This window comes from Bos indicus x Bos taurus, chromosome 27, assembly GCF_003369695.1.
Source record: "Bos indicus x Bos taurus breed Angus x Brahman F1 hybrid chromosome 27, Bos_hybrid_MaternalHap_v2.0, whole genome shotgun sequence".
NCBI lineage: Eukaryota > Metazoa > Chordata > Mammalia > Artiodactyla > Bovidae > Bos > Bos indicus x Bos taurus.
This window is the reverse complement of record NC_040102.1, coordinates 7,182,133-7,206,692: the sequence shown is the minus strand read 5'-3', so window position 1 is coordinate 7,206,692 and position 24,560 is coordinate 7,182,133. Positions and strand designations below refer to the sequence as shown.

The window sequence follows — 24,560 nt, the reverse complement described above, 5'->3', positions numbered from 1 at the left end:
TGCAGGAATTTAAATATTCCAGCCACATGGGGCTATATTGGAGGGCACATGGCTAGGATCTTCGGTTAGGCAGATGAAATAATTAAATAGATTTAAGACAACAGTGTTGGAGCTGAAAAAAAGGGATGTGACCAGTCAAAGTTTGGAAATGAGAGTGGCAAAGAAAATGTTGACACAGTATGAGTCAGAGACCATAAGAGGCTGCTTTGACACCAGTGTCTAGAGACAGATAAGACATAACATTTAAGGGAAAGGAACACACTCCTATCTCAGTTTGGAGGACTCACCAAAACCCCAAATTGCAGGAGCTGATGAAGCCAAGCAGATTCTGAGGACTCCACAGCAAGCAGCTGATTTCTCTTTCTTCAAGGTCCCAAGCAGTGCAGCTTCTTCTTCTCTGAACAGACGCATCCCTCTGTCTGTTTGACTTCCTTTTATACCTGAATAACAGCCTGTAATCCAATCTAGGCTATGGTTCACCTTATTAGGAACCCTCTTCAATTTGATTATTGCTTTTGCTTTGCCTTGACTCAGTTGTGTCCGACTCTTTGCGACCCCATGGACTGTAGCCTACCAGGCTCCTGTGTCCATGGGATTTTCCAGGCAATAGTACTGCAGTGGATTGCCATTTCCTTCTCCAAGGGATCTTCCCGACCCAGGGATCAAACCCGGGTCTCCCGCATTGTAGACAGATGCTTTACCGTCTGAGGCACCAGATTAGGTTTCCCAAACTAATAGGAAAGTATAACCCTCAAGCATGTTGAAGAGCAAGGATGTAATGACATTGTCCAGGGACAGTGAGACGATCCATCATTTCCTTCTTCATCCATAAATATTTTGAGTGCCTTTTCTGCACCATGAACCACACTATGTCTTCAAAACAAGCAGGACATCAGATACACTGGGATTCTGGGGAAATGAAGCTGGGATTCTCTAGGAGAAATTAAAAATAAAATGCAAAATGAGAACTACGAACACTTGAAAGATAAATACTGAGGTGTCCGTATAGGACCTACTGCTGGACTGCAGAGCATGACTCATTAAAGCACTGGCCACACAAGGCCTTCAAGAACATGTTAAAAATGTATTAACTGTGCATAGAAAATGGGAAGACAATTTTATCCTCTATTTGTTGGTTAGTGGGGAAATCAACAAAAATTTTTCCTACATAGTAAACTATTGTAATTTATTTTACTTCCATGCCATGCACAGTTGATTTCTATATTGGAGTAGAAATATTACCGGTATGGCAATGGTTCTTTAAGCTAAAAGTTCCTGGTTCCCAAATGGAAAAAATTAAACCAGAGGACATAGTGAGTATTTCATTGTATCTGAGGACATTTTGCTTATACCCCATATAATGCCTGGGAATCCTATTATTTCATGCATTTCAATTCCATCTCCCATGTTCATTAAAGAAATTTCATCTGGGTTGCTTCCATGTCCTGGCTATTAAAAACAGTGCTGCAATGAATACTGGGGTACACGTGTCTCTTTCCCTTCTGCTTTCCTCAGTGTGTATGCCCAGCAGTGGGATTGCTGGATCATAAGGGAGTGCTATTTCCGGTTTTTTAAGGAATCTCCACACTGTTCTCCATAGTGGCTGTATTAATTTGGAGTCCCACCAACAGTGTAAGAGGGTTCCCTTTTCTCCACACCCTCTCCAGCATTTATTGCTTGTAGACTTCTGGATCGCAGCCATTCTGACTGCAGTGAAACCGTACCTCATAGTGGTTTTGATTTGCATTTCTCTGATAATGAGTGAGGTTGAGCATCTTTTCATGTGTTTGTTAGCCATCTGTATGTCTTCTTTGGAGAAATGTCTATTTAGTTCTTTGGCCCATTTTTTGACTGGGTCATTTCTTTTTCTGGAATTGAGCTGTAGGAGTTGCTTGTATATTTTTGAGATTAGTTGTTTGTCCGTTGCTTCATTTGCTATTATTTTCTCCCATTCTGAAGGCTGTCTTTTCACCTTGCTAATAGTTTCCTTTGATGTGCAGAAGTTTTTAAGTTTAATTAGGTCCCATTTGTTTATTTTTGCTTTTATTTCCAATATTCTGGGAGGTGGGTCATAGAGGATCCTGCTGTGATGTATGTCAGAGAGTGTTTTGCCTATGTTCTCCTCTAGGAGTTTTATAGTTTCTGGTCTTAGGTTTAGATCTTTAATCCATTTTGAGTTTATTTTTGTGTATGGTGTTAGAAAGTGTTCTAGTTTCATTCTTTTACAAGTGGTTGACCAGCAACCTAGATGTCCATCAGCAGATGAATGGATAAGAAAACTATGGTACATATACACAATGGAGTATTACTCAGGCATTAAAAAGAATACATTTGAATCAGTTCTAATGAGGTGGATGAAACTGGAGTCAATTATACAGAGTGAAGTACGCCAGAAAGAAAAACACCAATACAGTATACTAACACATATATATGGAATTTAGAAAGATGGTAACAATAACCCTGTGTACGAGACAGCAAAAGAGACACTGATGTATAGGACAGCCTTATGGACTCTGTTGGACAGGGAGAGGGTGGGAAGATTTGGGAGAATGGCATTGAAACATGTATAATATCATGTATGAAACGAGTTGCCAGTCCAGGTTTGATGCATGATACTGGATGCTTGGGGCTGGTGCACTGGGACGACCCAGAGGGATGGTATGGGGAGGGAGGAGGGAGGAGGGTTCAGGATGGAGAACACATGTATACCTGTGGCAGATCCATTTCAATATTTGGCAAAACTAATACAATATTGTAAAGTTTAAAAATAAAATAAAATTTAAAAAAAGGAAATTTCATCTGAAGCTAGTATATTAAGGTAAATCCACTATATTTTAATTTTTTTTAAAAAGAATATTTTAAACTTTCCCCATTACCACTCAATCTTCAAGGGCTCATCCTTTTCTTTATGGCTCATCAGATTTTGTGTAGACCATTTCCTAAATGAAATAGATCATTTTGGGAATCGACATTTTCCACCACAAGTTTTAAAGAACTCTTGTAGGTTTATTCATTATTTATGCCATCTCCCACATAAAAGGAAAGGAATTGCCTTTCATCTCACTTGGGAATTTATTTCTCTACCTGTGTTTTCCCCTATTCTCTCCTGGCATCATAATGTATGTTATGATTTAAAATGCATACACTGTATTTTATTTTCATCTAGTTTTTAAAGATAGTTGATGTAAAGTATGATATTCGTTTCAGATGTAGCATGGTGATGCAGTATCTTATAGATTATGCCCCACTAAAGTTACTGTAAAATATCATCTGTATTCCCTGTGTTTTGTAATATATACTGGCAGCTCATTTATTTTATACAAGGCAGCTTGTTCCTCTTAATTTCCAACCCCTAACTTGCGCCTCCCAGCTCCCCTTCCCCAGTGGTAACCACTGCTTTGTAGTCTATATCTGTGTGTTTCTGTTTTATTTTATTTCAGATTACACACATAAATGATAACACACAGTGTTTGTCTTTCTCTGAGTTATTTCACTTGGCATAATATAGAGTGCAATATTACTCAGCCATAAAAATGAAAGCAGTTTGCCATTTGCATCAACAAGCATGGACTGGAGGGTGTTATCTGTTCACCTATGGATGGACACTTAGGCGCTTCTGTATCTGGGCTCTTGTGAACAATACTAATGTGAACATGAGAGGTGCATGTATCTATTAGAATTCATGTTTTCCTTTTCTCAGATTTTACCCAGGAGAGGAATTTTGGATGATACAGTAGTTCTGCTTAGTAGTCTGAAGAACCTCCATACTGTTCTCCACAGTGGCTACACCAATTTGCATTCCCACCAACTGTGTAGGAGGGTTCCCTTCTCTCCATATTCTAGCAGACACCTGCTAGCCGTAGAATTCTGATGATAACCGGGACAGGTGTGAGGTGAAATCTCATTGTGGATTGGACTTCCATTTCTTTGATTAACATTGTTGAACATCTTTTCATGTGCCTGTGGCCAAGTGTATTTCTTCTTTATAAAAATGTCTGTTCAGACCTCTGCTCAATTGTTATTTGGCTTGTTTGGTTTTTTTGATATTGAGTTGTATGAGTTGCAAACCAGCCATATACACTTTAAACCACTCCTTCTCTCTGAACTCTCCTTTTTGCATTTAAATATGTTATGGCATCACCTAATCTGAAATTTTTAAAGAAACAAAAAAAAATGTAGAAGCAAACAGTTTGGATTCCTTTTCTTTCTAATGGTTTCCCTCTCATACCCTCTTTAATCCAGGTTGAGGGTAGAGCTTTTTAGCATTTCTCCCCACATCAAACAATCTTGTGTTTTTCCTCATTAATTCATAGACATGATTCTTGCCAGCAAAGCTCATGTCCGATCAAATTTCAAGTCTCATGAGATGCCATCAGTCTTCATGTTATTTCCATCCTGAGCAGAAGTCGATTCCTTCTGTTGTGAGCCCTGTTTTCCCTGGAATCTTATCACTTTCATCACAGTTTTGGATACCAGAGGGCAGAGGAGATGAAGTTTCCTGTGCTGAGTATTTATTTGGGAGTGATCTCAAGATAACCATGTTGGGAAAGGATGAGAAGGAAGAAATCCATGCAGTCAGGAAGCCCGGCTTCACCTCAGCCTGACAGCAAGCGCTGGCCAAGCACACAGTGACCACTGTGCCTACATGGCCCTTCGTGTGTGTCCTTAGTCAGACCAGAGTGTCCAGGGCTGGACGTCCATCCCTGTGGTCAGCCCCAGGAGGGAGGATGTCACCTTGAGACAGGCACCTCTTTGCTGATGCATCCCCCCCTGCGCGTGCTGACGGGTAAAGTCCCCCAGGGACTGTGGGCCCCATCACCCTGCAGCTCAGAGAGCTGTGAGAACAACATCCCCCAATCTCTGTGGCCAGAGTGGGCAGTCTTGAAATCAGACCCTTGCAGGCCCAGTCAGGGCAGATGGCCGGAATTCAGCCATGATTAGCGGGGCAGGGGGAAACAAAACTGGGAACTGCAGGTCCCAGGAGGAGGCTGCCCTGTCAGCCAGCTATCCTCACTCCAGGGAGCTGGTGGTGTCCTGTGGGGGTCCCCGACCACGCCTGTCTGTGCCCAGAAGCCCCTCCTTCCATGGCTAGCAATAGGGTTAGCGCCCCCATGCCCTCCTGTGGACATGGATTCCTTTCTCTTCCTGCTCCTAGGCTTTGCCCCAGAACATATTTCCCTGTTAAATCTAGACCTCTGCTGCCTCGAGGACTGATATCACGACCTTGTCACAGACTCGGGAAGCCTGTCCCTTCATCCCCTTTGCTATAGGTTTATCACCATCATTGATATAATAAGCACATCTCCCTCCACACATTCATCATCGTCCTCATTGTTATTTTGTTAATCTTCATTATTCCCATTACTGTCTATTATAGTACATTGTGGTTGTTAATATACAATACTTAGGAGACACGCTCTTTGGGAAAGTGTTTCTAGGAGCTTCCTGAAATACTCCAAACTGGCCTCCAGGAACAGAATCAACACTCGATTGTACTAACAGATAATCAAGGTATGAAACAGATAACTAACAGGGATGCAATGCACAGCATGGGGAATATAGCCAATATTTTATAATTATTTTATATAGAGTATGATCCATTATGGACCTCTCAGAGTACCTTGAATAGCAAGGAAATCAAACCAGTCAAATTCAAGGGAAATCACCCTGAATACTTGTTGGAAGAACTGATGCTGAAGTTGCAACTCCAGTATTCTGGTCATCTGATTCGAACAGCTGCTGCTGCTGCTGCTGCTGCTAAGTCGCTTCAGTCGTGTCCGACTCCTAGCGACCCCATGGACTGCAGCCCACCAGGCCCCTCCGTCCAAGGGATTTTCCAGGAAAGAGTACTGGAGTGGGTTGCCATTGCCTTCTCTGGATTTGAACAGCTGACTCATTGGAAAAGTCCCTGATGCTGGGAAAGATTGAAGACAGGAGGAAAAGAGGGTGTCAGAGGATGGAATGGCTGGATGGCATCACCAATGCAATGGACCTGAACTTGAGCAACTTGGGGAGATGGTGAGGGACAGCGAGGCCTGGTGTGCTGCAGTCTATGGGGTCACAAAGTGTCGGACATGACTGGGCAACTGAACAACAACATGACCCATTATCATCATCCAAATATCAAAGTACTAAATTGTACACCTGAAAGTGATATCGTGTAGGTCAATTGTACTTCTACTTTTTAAAAAAATCAATAAAAAAATAAGAGGTTTAAAAACAAAAAAACAAAACAAAACAAAAAAAACCAAAACCCAAAAAATGAATGAACTTTATAAACTGGATTGTGTCCCCTTCCCCAAATTCGTATGTTGAATCCCTCACATTGAAGAGACCAGAATGCGACATCCCTGATGGGGGATCTAGTGGTTAAGACTTCACTTTCCCATGCAGAGACAGCAGGTTTGATCCTTGGTCAGGGAACTAAGATCTCACATGCTGCAGGGTGTGGCCAAAAATTAAAAATAAATAAATAAAGATTGAAGAGACCAGAATGGGGCTGTCTATGGGGAAGGGGCAGATAAAACACTGATTAGGTTAAAGTCATCCCCAGAGGGTGGGTCCCACATCCCAGCAGACTGGTGCCCTTAGAAGAAAAGCAGGAGACCCCAGAGTCTGAGGAGGGGCAGGCCGAGAAGGACGCAGTAGGTGAGTGGTGTCCACACTCTAAGGATGGCGGCCTCAGGAGAAAACAAACCCACCTACACCTTCATCTAGAAACTTCCTGCCTCCAGGACCGAGCCTCTGGCAGCAGTTGGAAACTTTTTCATGCTACCTGCTAAGTCGCTTCAGTCACGTCCGACTCTTTTGGACCCCATGGACTGTACCTGCCAGGCTCCTCTGTCCATGGGGATTCTCCAGGCAAGAACACTGGAGTGGGCTGCCGTGCCCTCCTCCAGGGGATCTTCTGAACCCAAGGATCAAACTAGAGCGTGCACCTCTAAATTCAGCCTGGGGGAAGGTGCAGTTTCACATCAAACCCCTCAGGATATATTTTCCATTTCTCTGACCCAGAACGATCTGGTTCTCACTGGCCTCTCCTTCCCAGAACTCGTGTTCCAGGACGCACAGGTACAGGGACAGAGGAGACCGCCCCATGTTTGTCATGGTCTTCGAGCTGACAGTCGGGTTTTCCCACAGTCAAGTAGCCAAACACACCTATTAGCTCCAAAGAGCTGGAGGAAGGTGAGCTCTGTATTACATTCATTGTTAAACAGCCTCCAGGAATACCAGCAACTGTATTTTTCCCCCTTTGACCATGTGTAAACGAAAGGTCTGTTTCTTGGGTGGGTAATTATGGTAGCACAAGTTTTAAAGTGAAGTGAAAAGTGATCTCAGTCCAGGCTCACAGAGGAGGATTATACTGTCAAGGGCAGAGCAAGGTCACCAAAGGCAAGGGCACGATTTTTACGTTCTTTGCAATTTCGCGTTTCATATAATAAGGTCGCAGGATTGTTGTATGGAATGACAGTCATCCTCACACCTGGGGTTTCTGCCCTGAAGTCTCCACCCTAGCAAGAATGGGGCCACTTTTCCCCACTAAGAGGAGCAGCTCAAAACTGCTGCATCAGGCAAAGAGCCCAAGACACTTCCTTTGGGCAGGTCTGTGGGGCCTCACCCGGCTCGGGTCAGGCGTCTCCATGTGCAAGGAAGCAGGTGCTCCTGGGTCCAGAGAAAAGCAGCTCACCTCTGTGAGGGTGAAGGGTCAGTGCAGGAAGGAGAGGTTTGGGTATGTCTGCATTCATGCCTCTGGCTTTCTGGAATCTGCTAGAAAGTCTCTTAGTGAGCATGTAGATTTGTAGATAAGTTTCCTCTAAGCAGCAAAGCATGTTTCTGGTCAACTGATGTGTGGACCACAGTGGGGTATGTCTGCGGGTGGGCTAGGTTGGGCCCCGGGCCTGCCCTGGATCTCTGTGCTCTGAGGCCTTCCCTCCCACATCGGGTGAAAGCATCTGGACACTAGGTTCATATCACAGTGTGGTTTGGAACTTAAACCAGGAAAAGTGAGGGGTGAAAATCTTTTGTAAAGTCCTTCTATAGGATAAAAAAAAAAGACTCAAATAACAGACCTAGGCTGCTGCAGGCCACTAGATCCAGTTTAACAGGTTTTTCAACTCGCTCTAGAGACTGCAGACAGCAGGGTCCAGAAAATGGACAGAAATGTCTGTCAACCTCTTGTTTTAAGAGTCTGCAGGTGGCCGTGATCGAGGCCTCACACAGAACCAGCCTGCAGGCTGACTGAAGAGGTCAGTGCCTAGTGTCCCCTGGGCCAGTGTAGACAGCCAGTGACATGCACTCAGCAGGGAGAAATAAGCCTGGGATTGGGAGGGGAAATCACACACACACACACACAGCCCTGCACACAGAGACATCTGTGCATGTACACCCACACACATATCTGTGCACACATGCATGTGCACGCGGGCACACACACACACCTGGAGCACACAGATATCCGTGCCTGTATACCCACATGCACACACACACACACAAATTCACACACACACAGCCCTGCACACAGAGACATCTGTGCATGTATACCCACACTCACACACATACCTGTGCAGAGATGCATGCGCATGCACGCACACACACACACACACCTGGAGCACACAGATACCTGTGCCTGTAAATACACACACACACACACATGTGCACACACAAACACATGTGCACACACACACACCTGGCCACACAGATATCCGTGCCTGTATACCCACATGCACACATATACACATGTGCACACACACACATGCACACACCCTGAACTTACATTTTTCTGTTGAATAGTAGCAGGGCTGAGACATCTCTCATGGGAATCTGTTTCCACCCAGCTGGATTAGGGTTACTTAGTCTACTTTCCAGAGAAGTCAATGGCACCCCACTCCAGTACTCTTGCCTGGAAAATCCCATGGACAGAGGAGCCTGGTGGGCTGCAGTCCATAGGGTCGATAAGAGTCGGACACGACTGAGCAACTTCACTTTCACTTTCCACTTTCATGCATTGGAGAAGAAAATGGCAACCCACTCCAGTATTCTTGCCTGGAGAATCCCAGGGATGGGGGAGCCTGGTAGGCTGCAGTCTACGGGGTCGCACAGAGTCAGACACGACTGAAGCAACTTAGCAGCAGCAGCAACAGCAGCAGTCTACTTTCTGGGCCACCACTCAACCCAGGGAGCTTTCAGGACTCAACCTTTAGATTCAGTTGAGTTTGCCTGTCTCAGTTGTGCAGGCAAGGGGGGTCCTTCCCAGGGCCTGTGTTTGCAGGGGTGGGGGAAGGGGGTCTCCTCTCTGGCCAGACCCGTGTCCCTTCTTCCCTGTCGATCATTCTCTGGGTCCTGGTGACCCCAGAGTTACTGATCACCAAGAAGAAAGCGCACTGTCTCTGTGAAGGAGCGCAGGAGACCCTTGGGGTGATTCGTGGTCTGGAGGGTATGACAAAAGGGAGGGGGTGCCAGCCGAGACACCCGCACTCCTGTCCTGGTCCATCCAGAGGGACTTTCAGGAGTCCTAGGACTCTGTCCAACCTGGCTCTCCGGGTTGCTGTGGATGTGTCTTTGTTCCGGTAGGGGGAAAGGACAGGACATAGTTTATTCAGCTAGTTTATTTGGCAGTTTAATTTATAAAAGTAAGTATTAGTCACCTGTCACAGGAGCCTCTGTCTGTGCTCTTCCCAGAGCGAAGGAATATTTGGGGCACTAGGTTTCCTCCAGGGAAAGTGAGTCACCTCCAACCGGGGCGGGACTCAGCTTCCTGCCAACATCAATGCTGGGACGCAGCTCTAAGAAAATCCTGGGCTCCAATTGCCTAAGGCTGCGAACCTCAGGCCCTGTTGTTTCTCCTACAGCGTCTCACTCCTCCCTGTGACGGGCTGCCAAGGGCCAGCGGGAGAGCGGCTTCCCACCAGGATACCGCATTTCTGCTGCTCTGTCTAATCTCTGAACGCAGCTCTGTCCAGAGAGGCAGACGGTCCCGCCCGGAGCAGCCCCAGCCCTCAGCCCTTGTTCCAGGGGACTCAGCCCTTGTCCTGCGGGGCCACCACGAAGGGAGGCTCGGATCTCCTCTTGTTCAACAAAAACGCGGCCCACGACCACACCCCCGGAGGCTGGAGCGGAACAGACCCGGCGAGACCTCCCTGACGGGGGAACCGCGGTCCAGACAAGTCTGTGGCCTTCAGACCTGACATCTGGGAATCCATCAAGTCCCTCAGTCGTCTGAAATACGTTTCCTCGAGGTCCTGAACAAGAGGTTTTGGCAAGTTGGAAAACGGAGACTCGAACAGTCAGAGCGCTGGCTTTGAGCTACTGAGAAGGTCCTGCGCTGGAAGGTGCCAGCGGCCCTGGAGCCCGCCCTGCCGTGCGCGCCACGAGGCGGCGCCGGAGAAGGGACCGGGTGGTCCACGTTCCGGGCGTCAGGCGGGACCGGACTTCTCTTGAACGCGAGTCTGCAAAGAGCCTGGACAAACGGACTGTTAACGGAGAGACGCAGGTGCTCACTGACAGGGCGGAGTGAGCGCCAGGCGGAACTTGAGATCTGCGGTCCTCTTTTGAAAAGTGCGAGAGGCGGGCGCTGTACACTGGGGGACTGGACGGGGTGCGCGCAGAGCTGTGGGGTTCGGCAGACGCCCCGGACGCGGGGCCCACACACTGCGGGCTACCCGGCAGCCCTCAGCTCCCCTCGTCCTTTTCTTGGTGCAGTGGAGCCTGGCTGTTCACTGGGAAGAGCAGAGAGCAGGAGAGGACTCGGAGACTCACATCCAAACCCACAGGGACGACTTGGCTCCGGGGAGCAGGCTCCGCAAGCAGACCTGCGCTCCCCTCCTGTGAGATGGGCGCGCTCGGACCTGCTCCCTCCCGGACGGACCTGGGGGTGCCTGGGGCTCCGGGCGTCCTCCTCACAGGATGGCGCCTGAGGGACAGGGCTGGGGGGCGGAGGTGACCCTGCGGCTGAAGGGGCTTCAAATACACACAAACATATGGAATCCCAATATTCCTATTTCCTAGCTTTGGTATTTCTCAACATTTTACAATTTTTTCACTTCTGTACTTTTCATGTCTTTCTCTCTCTCTTCCTTTTCTTTCTTTTTTTGACTGAAATGGGAAGTGTTTACTCTTTAATTTTCATTTATGTATTCATTTAGTTTTTAATTGGACTGTAGTGGCTTTACAACGTTGTGTTAATCTCTGCTGCTGCTGCTGCTAAGTCGCTTCAGTCATGTCCGACTCTGTGCGACCCCTGAGATGGCAGCCCACCAGGCTCCCCCGTCCCTGGGATTCTCCAGGCAAGAGCACTGGAGTGGGTTGCCATTTCCTTCTCCAGTGCATGAAAGTGAAAGTGAAGTCACTCAGTCGTGTCTGACTCTGAGCGACCCCATAGACTGCAGCCTACCAGGCTCTTCTGTCCATGGGATTTTCCAGGTGTTAGTCTCTACTGTCAGAGAAGGTGATGGCACCCCACTCCAGTACTCTTGTCTGGAAAATCACATGGGCAGAGGAGCCTGGTAGGCTGCAGTCCATGGGGTCGCTAATAGTGGGACACGATTGAGCGACTTAACCTTCACTTTTCACTTTCATGCATTGGAGAAGGAAATGGCAACCCACTCCAGTGTTCTTGCCTGGGGAATCCCAGGGACAGTGGAGCCTGATGGGCTGCCATCTCGGGTCGCACAGAGTCGGACATGACTGAAGCGACTTAGCAGCAGCAGCAGTCTCTACTGTACAGCAAAGTGAATCAGCTGCATGAATACATGTATCCCTTCTTTCCTGGATTTCCTTCCTACTGAGGTCACCACAGAGCATTTTCCCTTTCTTTTTCTTTTTGCTAGACTGTTTTGAAGCAAACCCAGGGTACCCTGTCATTTCACTGCTCAGCCCTTCAGTGAGCTTCTTTAGCTGATGAGGCCCTTTCTCTTCCAACATAACTGCCACATTGCTGGTACCTTAATCAAGTCTATAAGAAGCCTCTGATATTACCCAGTCCATATTCAAACTTATCTGGCCCTCTCAAAAATGTTTTCTTGTAACTGGCTTTTTGTTACAGAATCCCAACAAAGCCCACCCATTGGTTGTTTTGCCTCTTTTCTCTCTAATCCTTTCTCCTCAGGCCATTGTTTTTTGTTTTTTTTTTTTGTAAACAAAAAACATTGTTTTTGTAAACAAAAAATAGTTTGTTTTTCCTGTGCAGCATCTCATGTTCTGACTTTGACTTATTGCTTCCTTGAGCACTTGTTTTACTTGTTTCTCTAACTTTTGCATTTCCTGTAAATTGTTGGATGTAGAAACTTGATTAGTTTCAGGTTCAACTGCTGCTGAACCCTGAGGGAACTCAGGAAGGAAACAAGAAATATCCACTATCTAGTAGTCATCAGACTGCAGCCACCCCTGATGGTGCAGCTTGAGGAAACGCAGGATGAGAAAACACAGGATCCTGGCCCCAGAGAGCCGAGGAATGATTTTAGTGAGCCCAAACTCTTGCATCTTCCCATACCTAGAAAAGTGCTGAATTCCTTAACTGGGGATATCGGTTTTTCTTTTATTACCAGTAACCTTTTGTTCTCACTACGTGTTGTTATCGCAAAAATTCCTATATATCCTGGCATATATACTGGGTTCACCATTTCCTTTTCCAACAGTTTTATCTGAGAGGCTCTCTCCCTAAAACTACTGGCCGAATAAACATAATTCTCAACTTTTAGGTTGTGCATTTTTTTTTTTTTAGTGGACATGCTTTTGGCCAGAATATTTCTTGGGTGGTGGTGTGCACTTCTCTGAATCACAGTAGGAGGTCCATGAACTTCGAGTCTTGTAAGCTTACAGTGAGGACAAGGTTGATCATTGAGTTGAGTTGGTCTCAGCCTTAATTTTCTATCATCAAATTCCCTGCCAGGCTTTCCAGTGCATGTTTTAAAGCCATCCAATGACATTGTTTTAGTTCTATGATTTCATTCAGGGATGAAAATGGTGATTTTCCAATTCTATTATCCATTCTTCATTTATTAGCTGGAATTTTCTATAAATATTTCACTCATATAATGGTTGTTTTTTGACTGCAGCCATGAAATTAAAAGACGCTTACTCCTTGGAAGGAAAGTTATGACCAACCTAGACAGCATATTAAAAAGCAGAGGCATTACTTTGCCAACAAAGGTCCGTCTAGTCAAGGCTATGGTTTTTCCAGTGGTGATGTATGGATGTGAGAGTTGAACTATAAAGAAAGCTGAGTGCTGAAGAATTGATGCTTTAAAACTGTGGTGTTGGAGAAGACTCTTGAGAGTCACTTGGATTGCAAGGAGATCCAACCAGGCCATCCTAAGGGAAATCAGTCCTGGGTGTTCATTGGAAGGACTGATGTTGAAGCTGAAGCTCCAGTATTTTGGCCACCTGATGCAAAGAGCTGACTCATTTGAAAAGACCCTGATGTTGGGAAAGATTGCGGGCAGGAGGAGAAGGGGACGACAGAGGATGAGATGGTTGGATGGCATCACCGACTCAATGGACATGAGTTTGGGTAAACTCTGGGAGTTGGTGATAGACAGGCAGGTCTGGCATGCTGTGGTTCATGGAGTCACAAAGAGTCAGACACGACTGAGTGACTGAACTGAACTGAATGGTTGTTTACCCTAAAATACAGTTTCTACAAGAAGGGCAGAATAAATGCTTAATCTTTTCTCTTATATACCAGTTTCCAGAGTGATAAGTTGGCCCCTTAACAAACTCCAAGTGTAAATAGTATTGCTTTTTAAGTATCAGTACGACCTCATGGATTTTTCTATATTTGGTGTTTAAAATATAATTTACTGTTATATTTTTGTGTATTTAATGTGTTTATATATTATATATTTAATCAGTTATAGTCATAATTCTATGCCAGGATGGAAAATGCTCCATCCTAGCCTAGGGAGTCCCTCTCAGATTGGAGCCAGTGTTCTCTGGACATTCACCAGCCTTTCATAGCTTCTCTACTATCTAGCACAATGAGACACCAGACTCATCTTGTCCATCTCATGCTCCACACTTGGAACCTGCCACTTCTATAAGACATTGTGGTTCTTTCTAGTGGCAAAGGTAACGACCCATGGCCTGTGTGCTAGGGGTGCTCATTGCTACTTCACTGTCTCTGCATTTGTAGGAGTGGGGCTGAGAAATATACACTTGTTAGGAGGGGAAAAGTCCGGATTTTATACTAATACATCAAATTTAAGGCTATAGGATTTTAATATAACCTTTTGATTTTATATGAATCTTTTCTTACGTCAAAACTCTTGGTTCTGATGATGTTTCTCATCCTCACCCCAACCTGACTTTCATCTTGAGAAGCTTCAGATGGACACACAGGCAAGATTAGTACAGTGCGTATCCATATATCCTCCCTCTGGATCCACCAGTTGTAATCGCTTTGCAAATTTAATTTGCTTTGAGCAATTATAGAGGAAGTTGCCAGCTTTGTGACATTTCAGCCAGCCCTAAATGCTTCAGCTCATACCTCCTAGGAACAGGCCATTCTTCGGCAAAATGTCAGTGCAGGAAACAACTCAGATGCAAATCTCGTAGATACTGCCTGAGGAGGGGCACTGGTCATGGCGTGTTCAGATGACTTTGGCTTTTCCACTGGACAACAGTCATGTTTTGCATCTTCAAAATATATGTTCTCCATGCAAACTCTGCATACATTTTACACAAATATACATGTATTTTGTTTTCACAAAATTCTTCAAAAGTACTTAACAGGAAGCCACTGCCTTTCAATGTTTTTCACATTCACCTCTGCTCCTTCTCTGAATGACATGCTTACCCTTCTTATTTTCACTTATCAACTTTAAACACCATCTGTTGTCTCATAAACCACAAGGACTTGATACTACCCACTCCCCTAACCACTGCACCACCAGGGAATTCCCCCATATTTTTATACTGCTTGATTTTTATGTGTGCTTGTGACTGATCAAAGTGGAATGTGGACTTGTTCTTGCCAGATGAAGGAGAGGACAGTGTGTGTATCATCAGGAGTTGTAAGAAATTTATTGGAGAAAAGGGAAGGCAACCCTCTTTCTCCCAGCAGTGGGTGTCTGCAGGCCTCGTGGTGCAGAGATGACAAAAGGCAGGGGCAGTGGTCCTGGAGAATGCTTCTGTGAGTGATGTGTAAGTAGATCATGTGACGGTGCCTGAGTTAGAAATGGTCCTCCAGGAACCAGCTATTAGGCCTCCTTACTCGGGATAGGTTTATGGTCCTCAGGAAAGTTCTCAAGTGCTAAGGTTAACCAACCCACAGCCCACTGTCCCGGCCCAGGGAGGAGCAGGGGCAGCAGTTCTGGGCTCAGTAGATGGACAGGCTGCTGAGATCCCTGGGTCTGGGATGAGCTTCTGCTACGAATGAGGGGGGCCTGAGGCTGTGTCATTTATCACGTGCTCTCGGTCTCACCTGGACCCCCTGCATTGCTCACCTGTAGATCTGGTGATGAATCAGAGTGGAGGTGGCATGGCTCATGGCCTCGTCAGCATCCCCCAGTCCCATACTCGGTGGGCTTTGCAGCCTGGCCTGTCTGCCCTTTCAAACTTCAAACTTTCTTAATCTCTTCCAAAAGGAGATACAAGACTCATTCTAGTCTCAAGGACGTCCTCCTCACAAAATCCTTTTATTAAAACAATGGTTACAAATACTCCATGTGGCTCCTGAGTGCCCTCTGCCGTCGCTCCCAGCTCAGAGTCAACGGATGCAGCACTTGGCTTTGCCCCTGTAGCAGGTGCCTTCGACCCTGTTGTAGAGGGGGCAGGGCGATAGGTTGCAGGTCCCCCCTTTCCTGGCACATATGTAGCTGTCAGACCGCTGGCCGAGAGCCGTAAGCTGGCCGGCACCTGAGAGGAGGGAAAAGCAACCATGTCAGACTCCTGGCTTGCGGCCACAGGGATTTCAGGGGAAAGCAGGACAGACAGCCCTTTGCAAAGCACATCACAGGGGTTTCCCTTGCAAGAGCTTTACACCAAGATGACCTGTGGAGCTGCTCATGAAACACGGCATCTGAAGAGCCCCCTCAATGCTGGTGGGTTATGGTGTCTCCACACTTAGTGAGCCCTCATTTTTTGGCATTATCTTTGAAGATTCAGTACATTATAAGGCCAAAAAGGAATAGCAACATATCTCATCAGAGTGCTTTGGTTATGTTCCTTATTCTAGAATGAGTCTGTGTGATTTTTAGCAAAGCACTCAAACATTCTGAACCCCAGTTCTCAAATTTAAAATTAAGGAGATTAGATTATGTGATCTCAATCATTTTCAAGATTCTGTGGCTGGTCATCTTTCTTTGGGTGGGTAAATAGCACTTTTATGGTTACTTTTTTTTAATTTAAACTTTTTATTTTATATTGGAGTATAGCAGATTAACAATGTTGTGATAATTTCAGGCAGACAGCAAAGGAACACACCTATACATGTACATGTATCCATTATCCCCCAAATGCTCCTCCCATCCAGGCTGGCGTGTAACATTGGGCAGAGTTCCATGTGCTATACAATATGTCCTTGTTGGATGTATAGTACTTATATATACCATTTTATATAAACCATTTTATATATAGCAGTGTGTACATGCCCATCCCATTATGGCTGCATTTAATTCTCCAAGAAATGTGTCAGTTTTTTCCTAACTAACTGACAGAGGAATAGAGATTAAATGTTCTCATTATCTAATCAGTCAATGGTTATATTATGTTAAAAGATGCAGGAAAATATTGGAAAAAATTCAACATTGATTCATGATTGAAAAAAAGAAAGAAAGAACTCCTACCAAATAAGGAACTGGAGGAAACTTCCTTAACCTGATAAAGAGTACTTACAGAAGCCTAGAGCACACTGTACACTTAATGGTCAAGCACTGAAACATTCCATGAGATGGCAATCAGACGAGCGTAACTGCTAGTCATTATCATTCCACATTGTACTTGAGGCACTAGCCATGGGAATAAGATAAGAAAGAAAGAAACAAAAGGTAGAAGCGTTGGAAAGGAAGAAAAAAAACTGTCTCTATTTGCAGATATTATGATTATATGTAGGCAGTCTAAAAGGAATTAAAAGGAAAGCTTAGCAAATTTGCTGTCCATGAGATCATATACAAAAAGAAAAAAAAGAATTTTACTTCTGCAATCAACAGGAAAAAAAAAAAGAAAGAAATAAAAACACCTTATAGAAGAGCATAAAACATGCCTGGTTACAAATCTAAAAAATAATGTGCAATATCTCTATCTGTAAAGAATATAGTATTTTTTTTTTTGTAATTTAAAGAGGCCCTAAATAATAGAAATACTATGCTTAAGCATTGGAGGATTAATTATTTTTAAACTTTTAATTTTCCCCCAATTAAGCAACTTCACTTTCAATTTTCACTTTCATGCATTGGAGAGGAAATGGCAACCCACTCCAGTATTCTTGCCTGGAGAATCCCAGGGACGAGGGAGCCTGGTGGGCTGCTTTCTATGGGGTCCCACAGAGTGGGACACGACTGAAGCGACTTAGCAGCAGCAGCAGCAAGCTGCGGTGCTAGCCCAAAACCATGAAAATCCCAGGAGATTCTTGCAGTGAAACTTGAAGAGCTGATTCTAAAATTTTTGTGGCAATTCAAAGGACCAAGAATAGCTAAGGCAGTCCTAGCAAAAAAGGCAGGAGAACTTGCTTTACTGGATTTTGAGACTAATTATAGAGCACAATGGCAACCCACTCCAGTACTCTTGCCTGGAAAATCCCATAGATGGAAGAGCCTGGTTAGGCTGCAGTCCACGGGGTAGTGAAGAGTCGGGCACGACTGAACGACTTCACTTTCAACTTTCATGCATTGGAGAAGGAAATGGTAACCCACTCCAGTATTCTTGCCTGGAGAATCCCAGGGACAGAGGAGCCTAGTGGGCTGCCGTCTATGGGGTTGCACAGAGTCAGACACAACTGAAGTGACTTAGCAGCAGCAGCAGCAGCAGCATAGAGCCACTGTAATTAGACCAGATGGTGAGGATACAAACATACCAACGGAACAGGGCAGACGAATATACAAACAGAATAGCAGAAGATGCCCAAGGAGATCCATGCAGATACTGAAAGTTGAACAACAGTGGCTCAGGATAACAGTGGAGGAAAATGGTCTTCTCCATGGTTGGTTCTGGAACAATTAAATATTCATAATGGAAAAAATAAACCCTTTACCCTTAGTCACACCATACGTGCACATTAAAAATCACTGCTAGATGATTATAAACCTAGATGTAAAAGGAAAATCAATAAGCCCTCAGAAGACAACACTGAACACTCTTCATGCCTTTGGGCTAGAAAAAGATTTCTTAAGGCATCAAAGTACTAACGCTAAAGGTAAAAATATGACACACTTAACCACCTTAAAATAATGTGGAAAATTCAGAGAGTGAAAAACTAAGGCACAAGGTGAGGGAAGATATTTGTCATGCTTACAGCTGACAGGGCTGCTATGTAGAATATATAAAAAAGTACTCCAGATTACAGGGCCTCTCCTCTGTCCAGCCAAAGTACTGGAGTTTCAGCTTTAGCATCATTCCTTCCAAAGACATTCCAGGTCTGATCTCCTTCAGAATGGAGGTTGGATCTCCTTGTAGTCCAAGGGACTCTCAAGAGTCTTCTCCAACACCACAGTTCAAAAGCATCAATTCTTCGGCGCTTGCTTAGCAACAAAACCATGCAGCAGAGGCTCAAGGCATGGCTCAAAACAGTAAAACAACGGCGGCATGAGACTCACGTCTGCCCAGTGAGCTCAGTGAGTCAATGACCCCCAGACATGGTCTCTGCACACATAGTAAAATTAATTTGTGGACCTAGCTTGACCAGGAAGGGAGGAGAAAACGCCCCTGCTCAACCTGGAGGAAGAGAAATGTTGGAAGCATGATGCCCACCTAAGAAAGTCAAAGAAGTTCTTCTCCCCCTCCCCACTTTTCCATTGCTTATAAATGAAGGCAGTAAGTTTTTGGGGTGCAGCACCCCATTGTCTGCCCACTTTTAAACCTCACAAATGTCATATTCTAATAAATCACTTCTATCACTTTGCCTCTCATTGAATTCTTTTCTGGGCTGAGATATAAATAACTTTGGTACCAGAGCTCTTCAGAAACACCCCTGGCCAAAAATGACTCCAAACAGTTTCACTTTCACTGGTTTAATTAAGTTGGGGCTGAAAATCCAGATTCCCACCTCGGCCAGGCAAATAACACAGCTCTGTGAAATGGGCTGAGGTGAGGCAGTAGGGACTGGTGGGGTCTGCGGTGTCCTGAGGAGTGCATCCTGTGTGGAGGCAAAGCCACTCTTGAGCTTCAGCTCACTGCTGCCATGCAGGAATCTGCCACATCTGTTGTGTCTTTAGGAGAAGATAACATGTACACAGTGCTATATTTGATGTGGATAACCAAAGGCCTTCCCTGGTGGCTCAACACATAAAGGATCTGCCTGCAATACAGGAGCACAGGAAACTTGGGTTCAACCCCTGGGTCAAGAAGATCTCCTGAGGAGGGCATGGCAACCCACTCTAGTGTTCTTGCCTGGAGAATCCCATGGACAGAGGAGCCTGGCGAGCTACACTCCATGGCGTCACAGAGACAGACTTTGACTGAAGCCACTGAGAATGCAACCAAAAGGACCTACCGAATAGCACAGGGAACTCTGCTCAATATTATGCAACAACCTAAACTGGAAATGATTTGAAAAAAGAGTAGACACATGTATACATACAACTGAATTATGTTGCTGTACACTTGAATATAACACATTTTTCGTCAAGTATACTCCAATATAAAATTAAAAGTTAAATAAAATTTTAAAACTTTTTTAAGGAAAGAAGATAAAAATCTGATTCTTTTTGTGACATATCTTGACTTTTAATTGGGAGAGAGTTAAAAGAAATATTATTATTTTTTTTTCAGTTTTTTTTTTTTTTCATTTTTAAAAATACACTCGAATGAGTTACTTTATTATTTCATTTTGCAAAGATGGGAATTAGGGCTTCCAGAGGTCATATAGACTCATCCAAAATTACCAAAATGCTTACCAGATAGCCAGCAGTGAGACTAGAACCCATAGTCACAGCTATTATTATTTTGAAAATTCCATGAACTCAAAAATGACTTTCATCATTCCCTCACTTCTCAGCATCCTCAACAAAGCCTTCCCGGCTCCTGGAGACCCGACAGCTCTCACCATCACGTGTTCCCCTAGCACTGTGCCCTTAACAGCATTTCACAGCACCACTGTCATTAGCTAAGGAATTCTGTAATCGGTTTGCTTGTGCTCTGCTTCTCAAATGTGCGACCATGGATTCTGGGGCTGTTCCCTGATGCGTCCCCTCATCCTGGGGCAATGCCTGCCTGCAGCAGCTCTTCGCCGGATACTCCTTGAACAACGAGGACACAGCCTCAGCCTTTCTCAGCACCTCTGCTGGGCTCCTGACCAGCTTCTGCAGGGACCTGGGTGGCCTTGCCACTGTGACATTACTCCATGTTCACACAAAGACCATCCGTGTAAGCTAACAGTGGGCAACACAGGCCTTTTTCTCTGACTGGGATAAAAACTGCCCAAGAACACCAAGTCTTAGGATCTCCTGCAGTGACCACAAAGCGCTGGTTCCCCGGAGCCTCACGGGCCTCAATTCCCCACCTGTGAAACGACCCGGTCTGAGGGCTCTTCCAGAAAAGGAGTGAACCGACCCTGTAGGGGTTCGGGGTGGCTGAGCAGTGCCGCCTCCCTCCCTGCACTAGCCCCAGGCCTCTGGCATTGGGGCAGCCTGCTGGCAGGGCGGGTATTGCAGGGGCGGCTGCAGCAGCTGCAACAACCAGCACACAGCAATGAACACGTAACCACAAGGAGGGGAAACACCCCAGCTGAGTGCAGGGCACCTCGACCCTGGGACACAGGCTGGGGACGACAGTGTGTTCTGACGCAGAAAACACCTGGGCTCTTCCTCTCCTCCAGAAGTTTTGCATCCCCCAGAAAACGTGGTGTCGAGCTTGCCCTTCCCTGCAGCCCTTTTCCTGGTGTGAGCATCTCAGGGCTCAGAGGCGGTGCTCCACCTGCATGGACCCCGCTGCTCAGGACCCCTAGCTCCAGCCCAGAGGTGGGGAGGACCCCACTCCGCCCCTTCTAGAAGAGGAGTTGGGCTCGGCGAGCAGTCCTGAAGGTCCCCATCCTGAGGCCCTCTTTGCTGCTGCTTCTGTGCAGACAGGGCTTGCCTGTCGTCCAAGGGCAGTATCTAAGCCAGTCCAGTTTATGCTGGGCGTGCCATCAGATCAGCTGCCATTTCTGGAAGGAGTGATTAGTAAGCACAGTTCCTCCTGCATGTCCCCAGGAACACCCTTTTTCGAGGCTTTGGATGAGATGCTTGTAATCCTACTTAGATGTCACAGACTGAAAACAACTCTTCATGTTAATATAGTGGCTTTCAAACATTTTCAATGTAAACTGAGCTGCGGTAAGAGACTTTGCACGGCTGTTCATGAACATACGTGCTGTGAGATGAGTATGATAACAGCAGGACACTGCATGGATTCTCTGCCTCTCTTAAGGGTCCCGACTGGAAACATTAAAGCTCTGCATTGGAATACTTCGGAACCCAGCTGTCCAGGGGGAGCTCTGAGGAACCCCTGGAGTAAGTGAGGCACAACTGCACAACGACGTGCTGGCCTGGAGGAAAGCACAGCAGGGCTTGCAGAGAATTCCAGAGCTTAAGGCTCTTAGAGCCCTCTGCCGCAGCCCACTCACTCTGCCGAGGAAACTAACAGCCAGAAGAAGTGACTGGCTGGAGATGACCTGGGGGTGAGTGGCAGGGATGGGATAAACTGTGTTCTTGATTCTTCTGGCAGGCAGGGGCTCGCCTTCTCTTACACCAGGGGCATTGCTGCTTTGAACCTGAGGAACTGGCATCCCCTGGCCTGACACAGAGCTCCCCTGCGGTGCACTGGGGAATGGGCCACCCTGGAGGATGTGAGAGGATTTCTCAAGGAAGGTGGATCCCTGAGTGTCTGCACACGGGTAAGTCAAAGACTCCAGCGGAACTGGTCTTGTGGGCAGGGCAGGTGGCACCTGCTTGCAGGAGAACACCTGGGAGGCCCACCCCGGGCCCTGGCAAGAGATGAGGTGCACCTCTGGGCTGGCTGGGATGCTGCGCCTCTTGGGGGTAAGGGGGCATCTTGCAGATGGAGTAGGGGTCCCCTTCACAGAGGATACTTTCTGGAATCCTAAGACAGAGACAGGGCTTGGGGTGTGGGGGGTGCCTGGCACCTGACATCCCCGCCAAGGGCAGAGGGAAGGGAGCCCTGAGGGAAAGATGAGAGAGAGACAGGAGGGCCCTCCTGCCGCTCAGCTGCCCTCAGGCTCCTGGGAGAACTAGCCCAGGGAGGCTCTAGGCAGGCAGGTGCACTCCTTGCACTCAGGATGGCCTGGACCCCTCGGTTGGACCACCCCGTGCCGTCTGCCCCCGACAGGCAGCTTAGCCCTGGAGAGGGCTTCCTGCTGCCTTGGGCTTGGGTTGCAGAGGTCAACCTCAGACGCGTCCCTGAGTTCCAGCCCCGGGCGCTGCAGGGTCCCGGCTCACCTGGGCCCAGCTGGGAGAAAAGCAAGCCGAGGGCCAGCAGCAGCAGGTGGAGGACCCTCATGGTGGCCGCTGGCGGCCGGAGGCCCAGGGAGGAAGGCTCAGGGGAGGCCGGGCTCCAGAGGCTCCAGTGGCGGCAGGGTCACCACCTTTAGAGGGCTGGAGGATTGCACAACCGCACACACCGACGACATGAAGGGCTGCGTCCAAGGCCAGGGAGAGATTCTAATAAATAACCCTTCACCACAAGCCCTGAGTTGTCGGGGAGTCACGTGGACGCGCGTCTCCCTCGGCTGCAGCAGCTGGATCCCGCGCTGGGCTTGCAGGCCTGGAGGCAGCTCCTCCCACCTGCTCTGCTCTGGGTCCCCGCAGAACCGCTCAGATGGAGCTCCCAGGACAGGAGTGCACGCTCGAACCCCAGCTGCCAGAGGCTCAGGGAGTGGAGAGGTGGCCCCGGGGCACTGAGCCAGGCAGCCCCCCAGCTGGCAGCCCGCGAGTCAGGCCTCTAGGGGAGCTGCGCTCTCCACGCGGTGCCCCAGACTTCACCCTCGTCCCTCACAAAAGCCGGGCTGTTGCCTTTCCTCCAACCTTTAGGGATGGAGTTTTCTTCTAGTTTTTGGCTGGTGTTGCTTTTTTTAAATCAAAATATCTCTCAAATCTTTTATAATCTATGAGCTTCTTCTGTCACTTAAACTTTTTTTTTTTTTTGGTCAAGACAAATTTTTTGGAGCAGTTTTAAGTGCACAGCAAAATTTAGGGGAAGGGACAGAGTTCGTCATATTCAAACATTTATCCTTTCACTCACTGACTCAAATGTGTATATGTGGTTCCTGTTATGTGTTAGGTGGTGTTTAGGGTCTTGGCATGCAGTGAGGACCAAGATTTATGTTGGTTTCCTGCAAAAGTCTAGTTGAGATGGACGAGCAGACGGGCCGTTGCCATGGCACTGGATAGGCGCTTTGATTGGCAGCAAGTGAGGACCAGGGAACAAGGCCGGGATCTGAGGAAGCGTGTGTGAGTTTGGCTTTGGTTTCTTCCTTAGGCAATAGGGAGGTCTGGGAAGATTTGAATCAGGAGAAATACACAAGCCAGTTGCCATTTTAGAAACCGTCTCAGGGAAGTGTGGGTGGAGAAAGGCAAGACTGGACTTGGGAGGCCAAGGGAGGAGCTGGTGGAGCAATGAGGGTCTTAACTAAGGTCGTGGAGCGGGGAAGAAAGGAGACATGGATTCAGGGATGTTAAGAAGGAAAAGTCTCGCAGACACTGGAGACAGACTGAGCTCGATTCCTGGCTCTGTCTAGGTAAAAGGTGATGCCCCGGACCAAGGTAGCATAACCAGGAGGAGGTGATTCGGAGAAATGGTGGTGAGTTGCATAAACATTTCTGCAGAAGGAGTGTCTTGGTTTGGGTTTCCTGAGATGCAGAATGTGAGCCCAGAACGTGACTGAAGGTGGAGAGCTCAGAGAGTAGAGAGGGGGAAGGCAACTGGACGAGAAGGAAGTGGACAGAGACGTGTGCCTCCGGCCTGCGGTTCCCTTCCTCATCAGCGGCAGGGCTCAAGGCTCCCACTTTCTCTGCGGAGCTGCGGGGCCTGTGGAGCTGCTGGGCCTGGCACCGTGGCCAGGACAACCTCTTGGCTGGACTTGCCCCGTCTGTGAACCAGGGAGATTCAGACAGAGCCCGTCAGGTCAGCACAGCTGGCATGTGTGATGTTTACACAGATCAGGGGAGGGACTGGCGGTGCACCTGTGTGGGGCGCTCCTGAGAGTAAGAACAGCCACTTTCACTTACAGCTCACGGGCCCCGGGCCAGCCCACGTGCCCTGCGTGACTACTGAGCATGGAGCGCTCTGCAGCAGAGATGGACTTGACTGCATTTCAACGATATTTATGACATAACCACCATGTGCTGAGCGCTGCAGGAGGGAAGAAGGCACCCTGCTCCTGGGGGCTGGCGGCTCCTGTGGGTGAGCCTCTCTCT

General features: G+C 47.1%; 1 long non-coding RNA gene across 1 annotated transcript; it reads right to left on the bottom strand.

Annotated features, from left to right (window-relative positions):
- Positions 1-661: 661 nt before the first annotated feature.
- Positions 662-23,096, bottom strand: LOC113884925. Its single transcript, XR_003509059.1, has 3 exons — positions 22,584-23,096; positions 15,441-15,852; positions 662-933 (listed from the first exon to the last, which is right to left on the bottom strand). It is a non-coding gene; the product is annotated as an uncharacterized LOC113884925 (long non-coding RNA).
- Between the last annotated feature and the right edge of the window lie 1,464 nt (positions 23,097-24,560).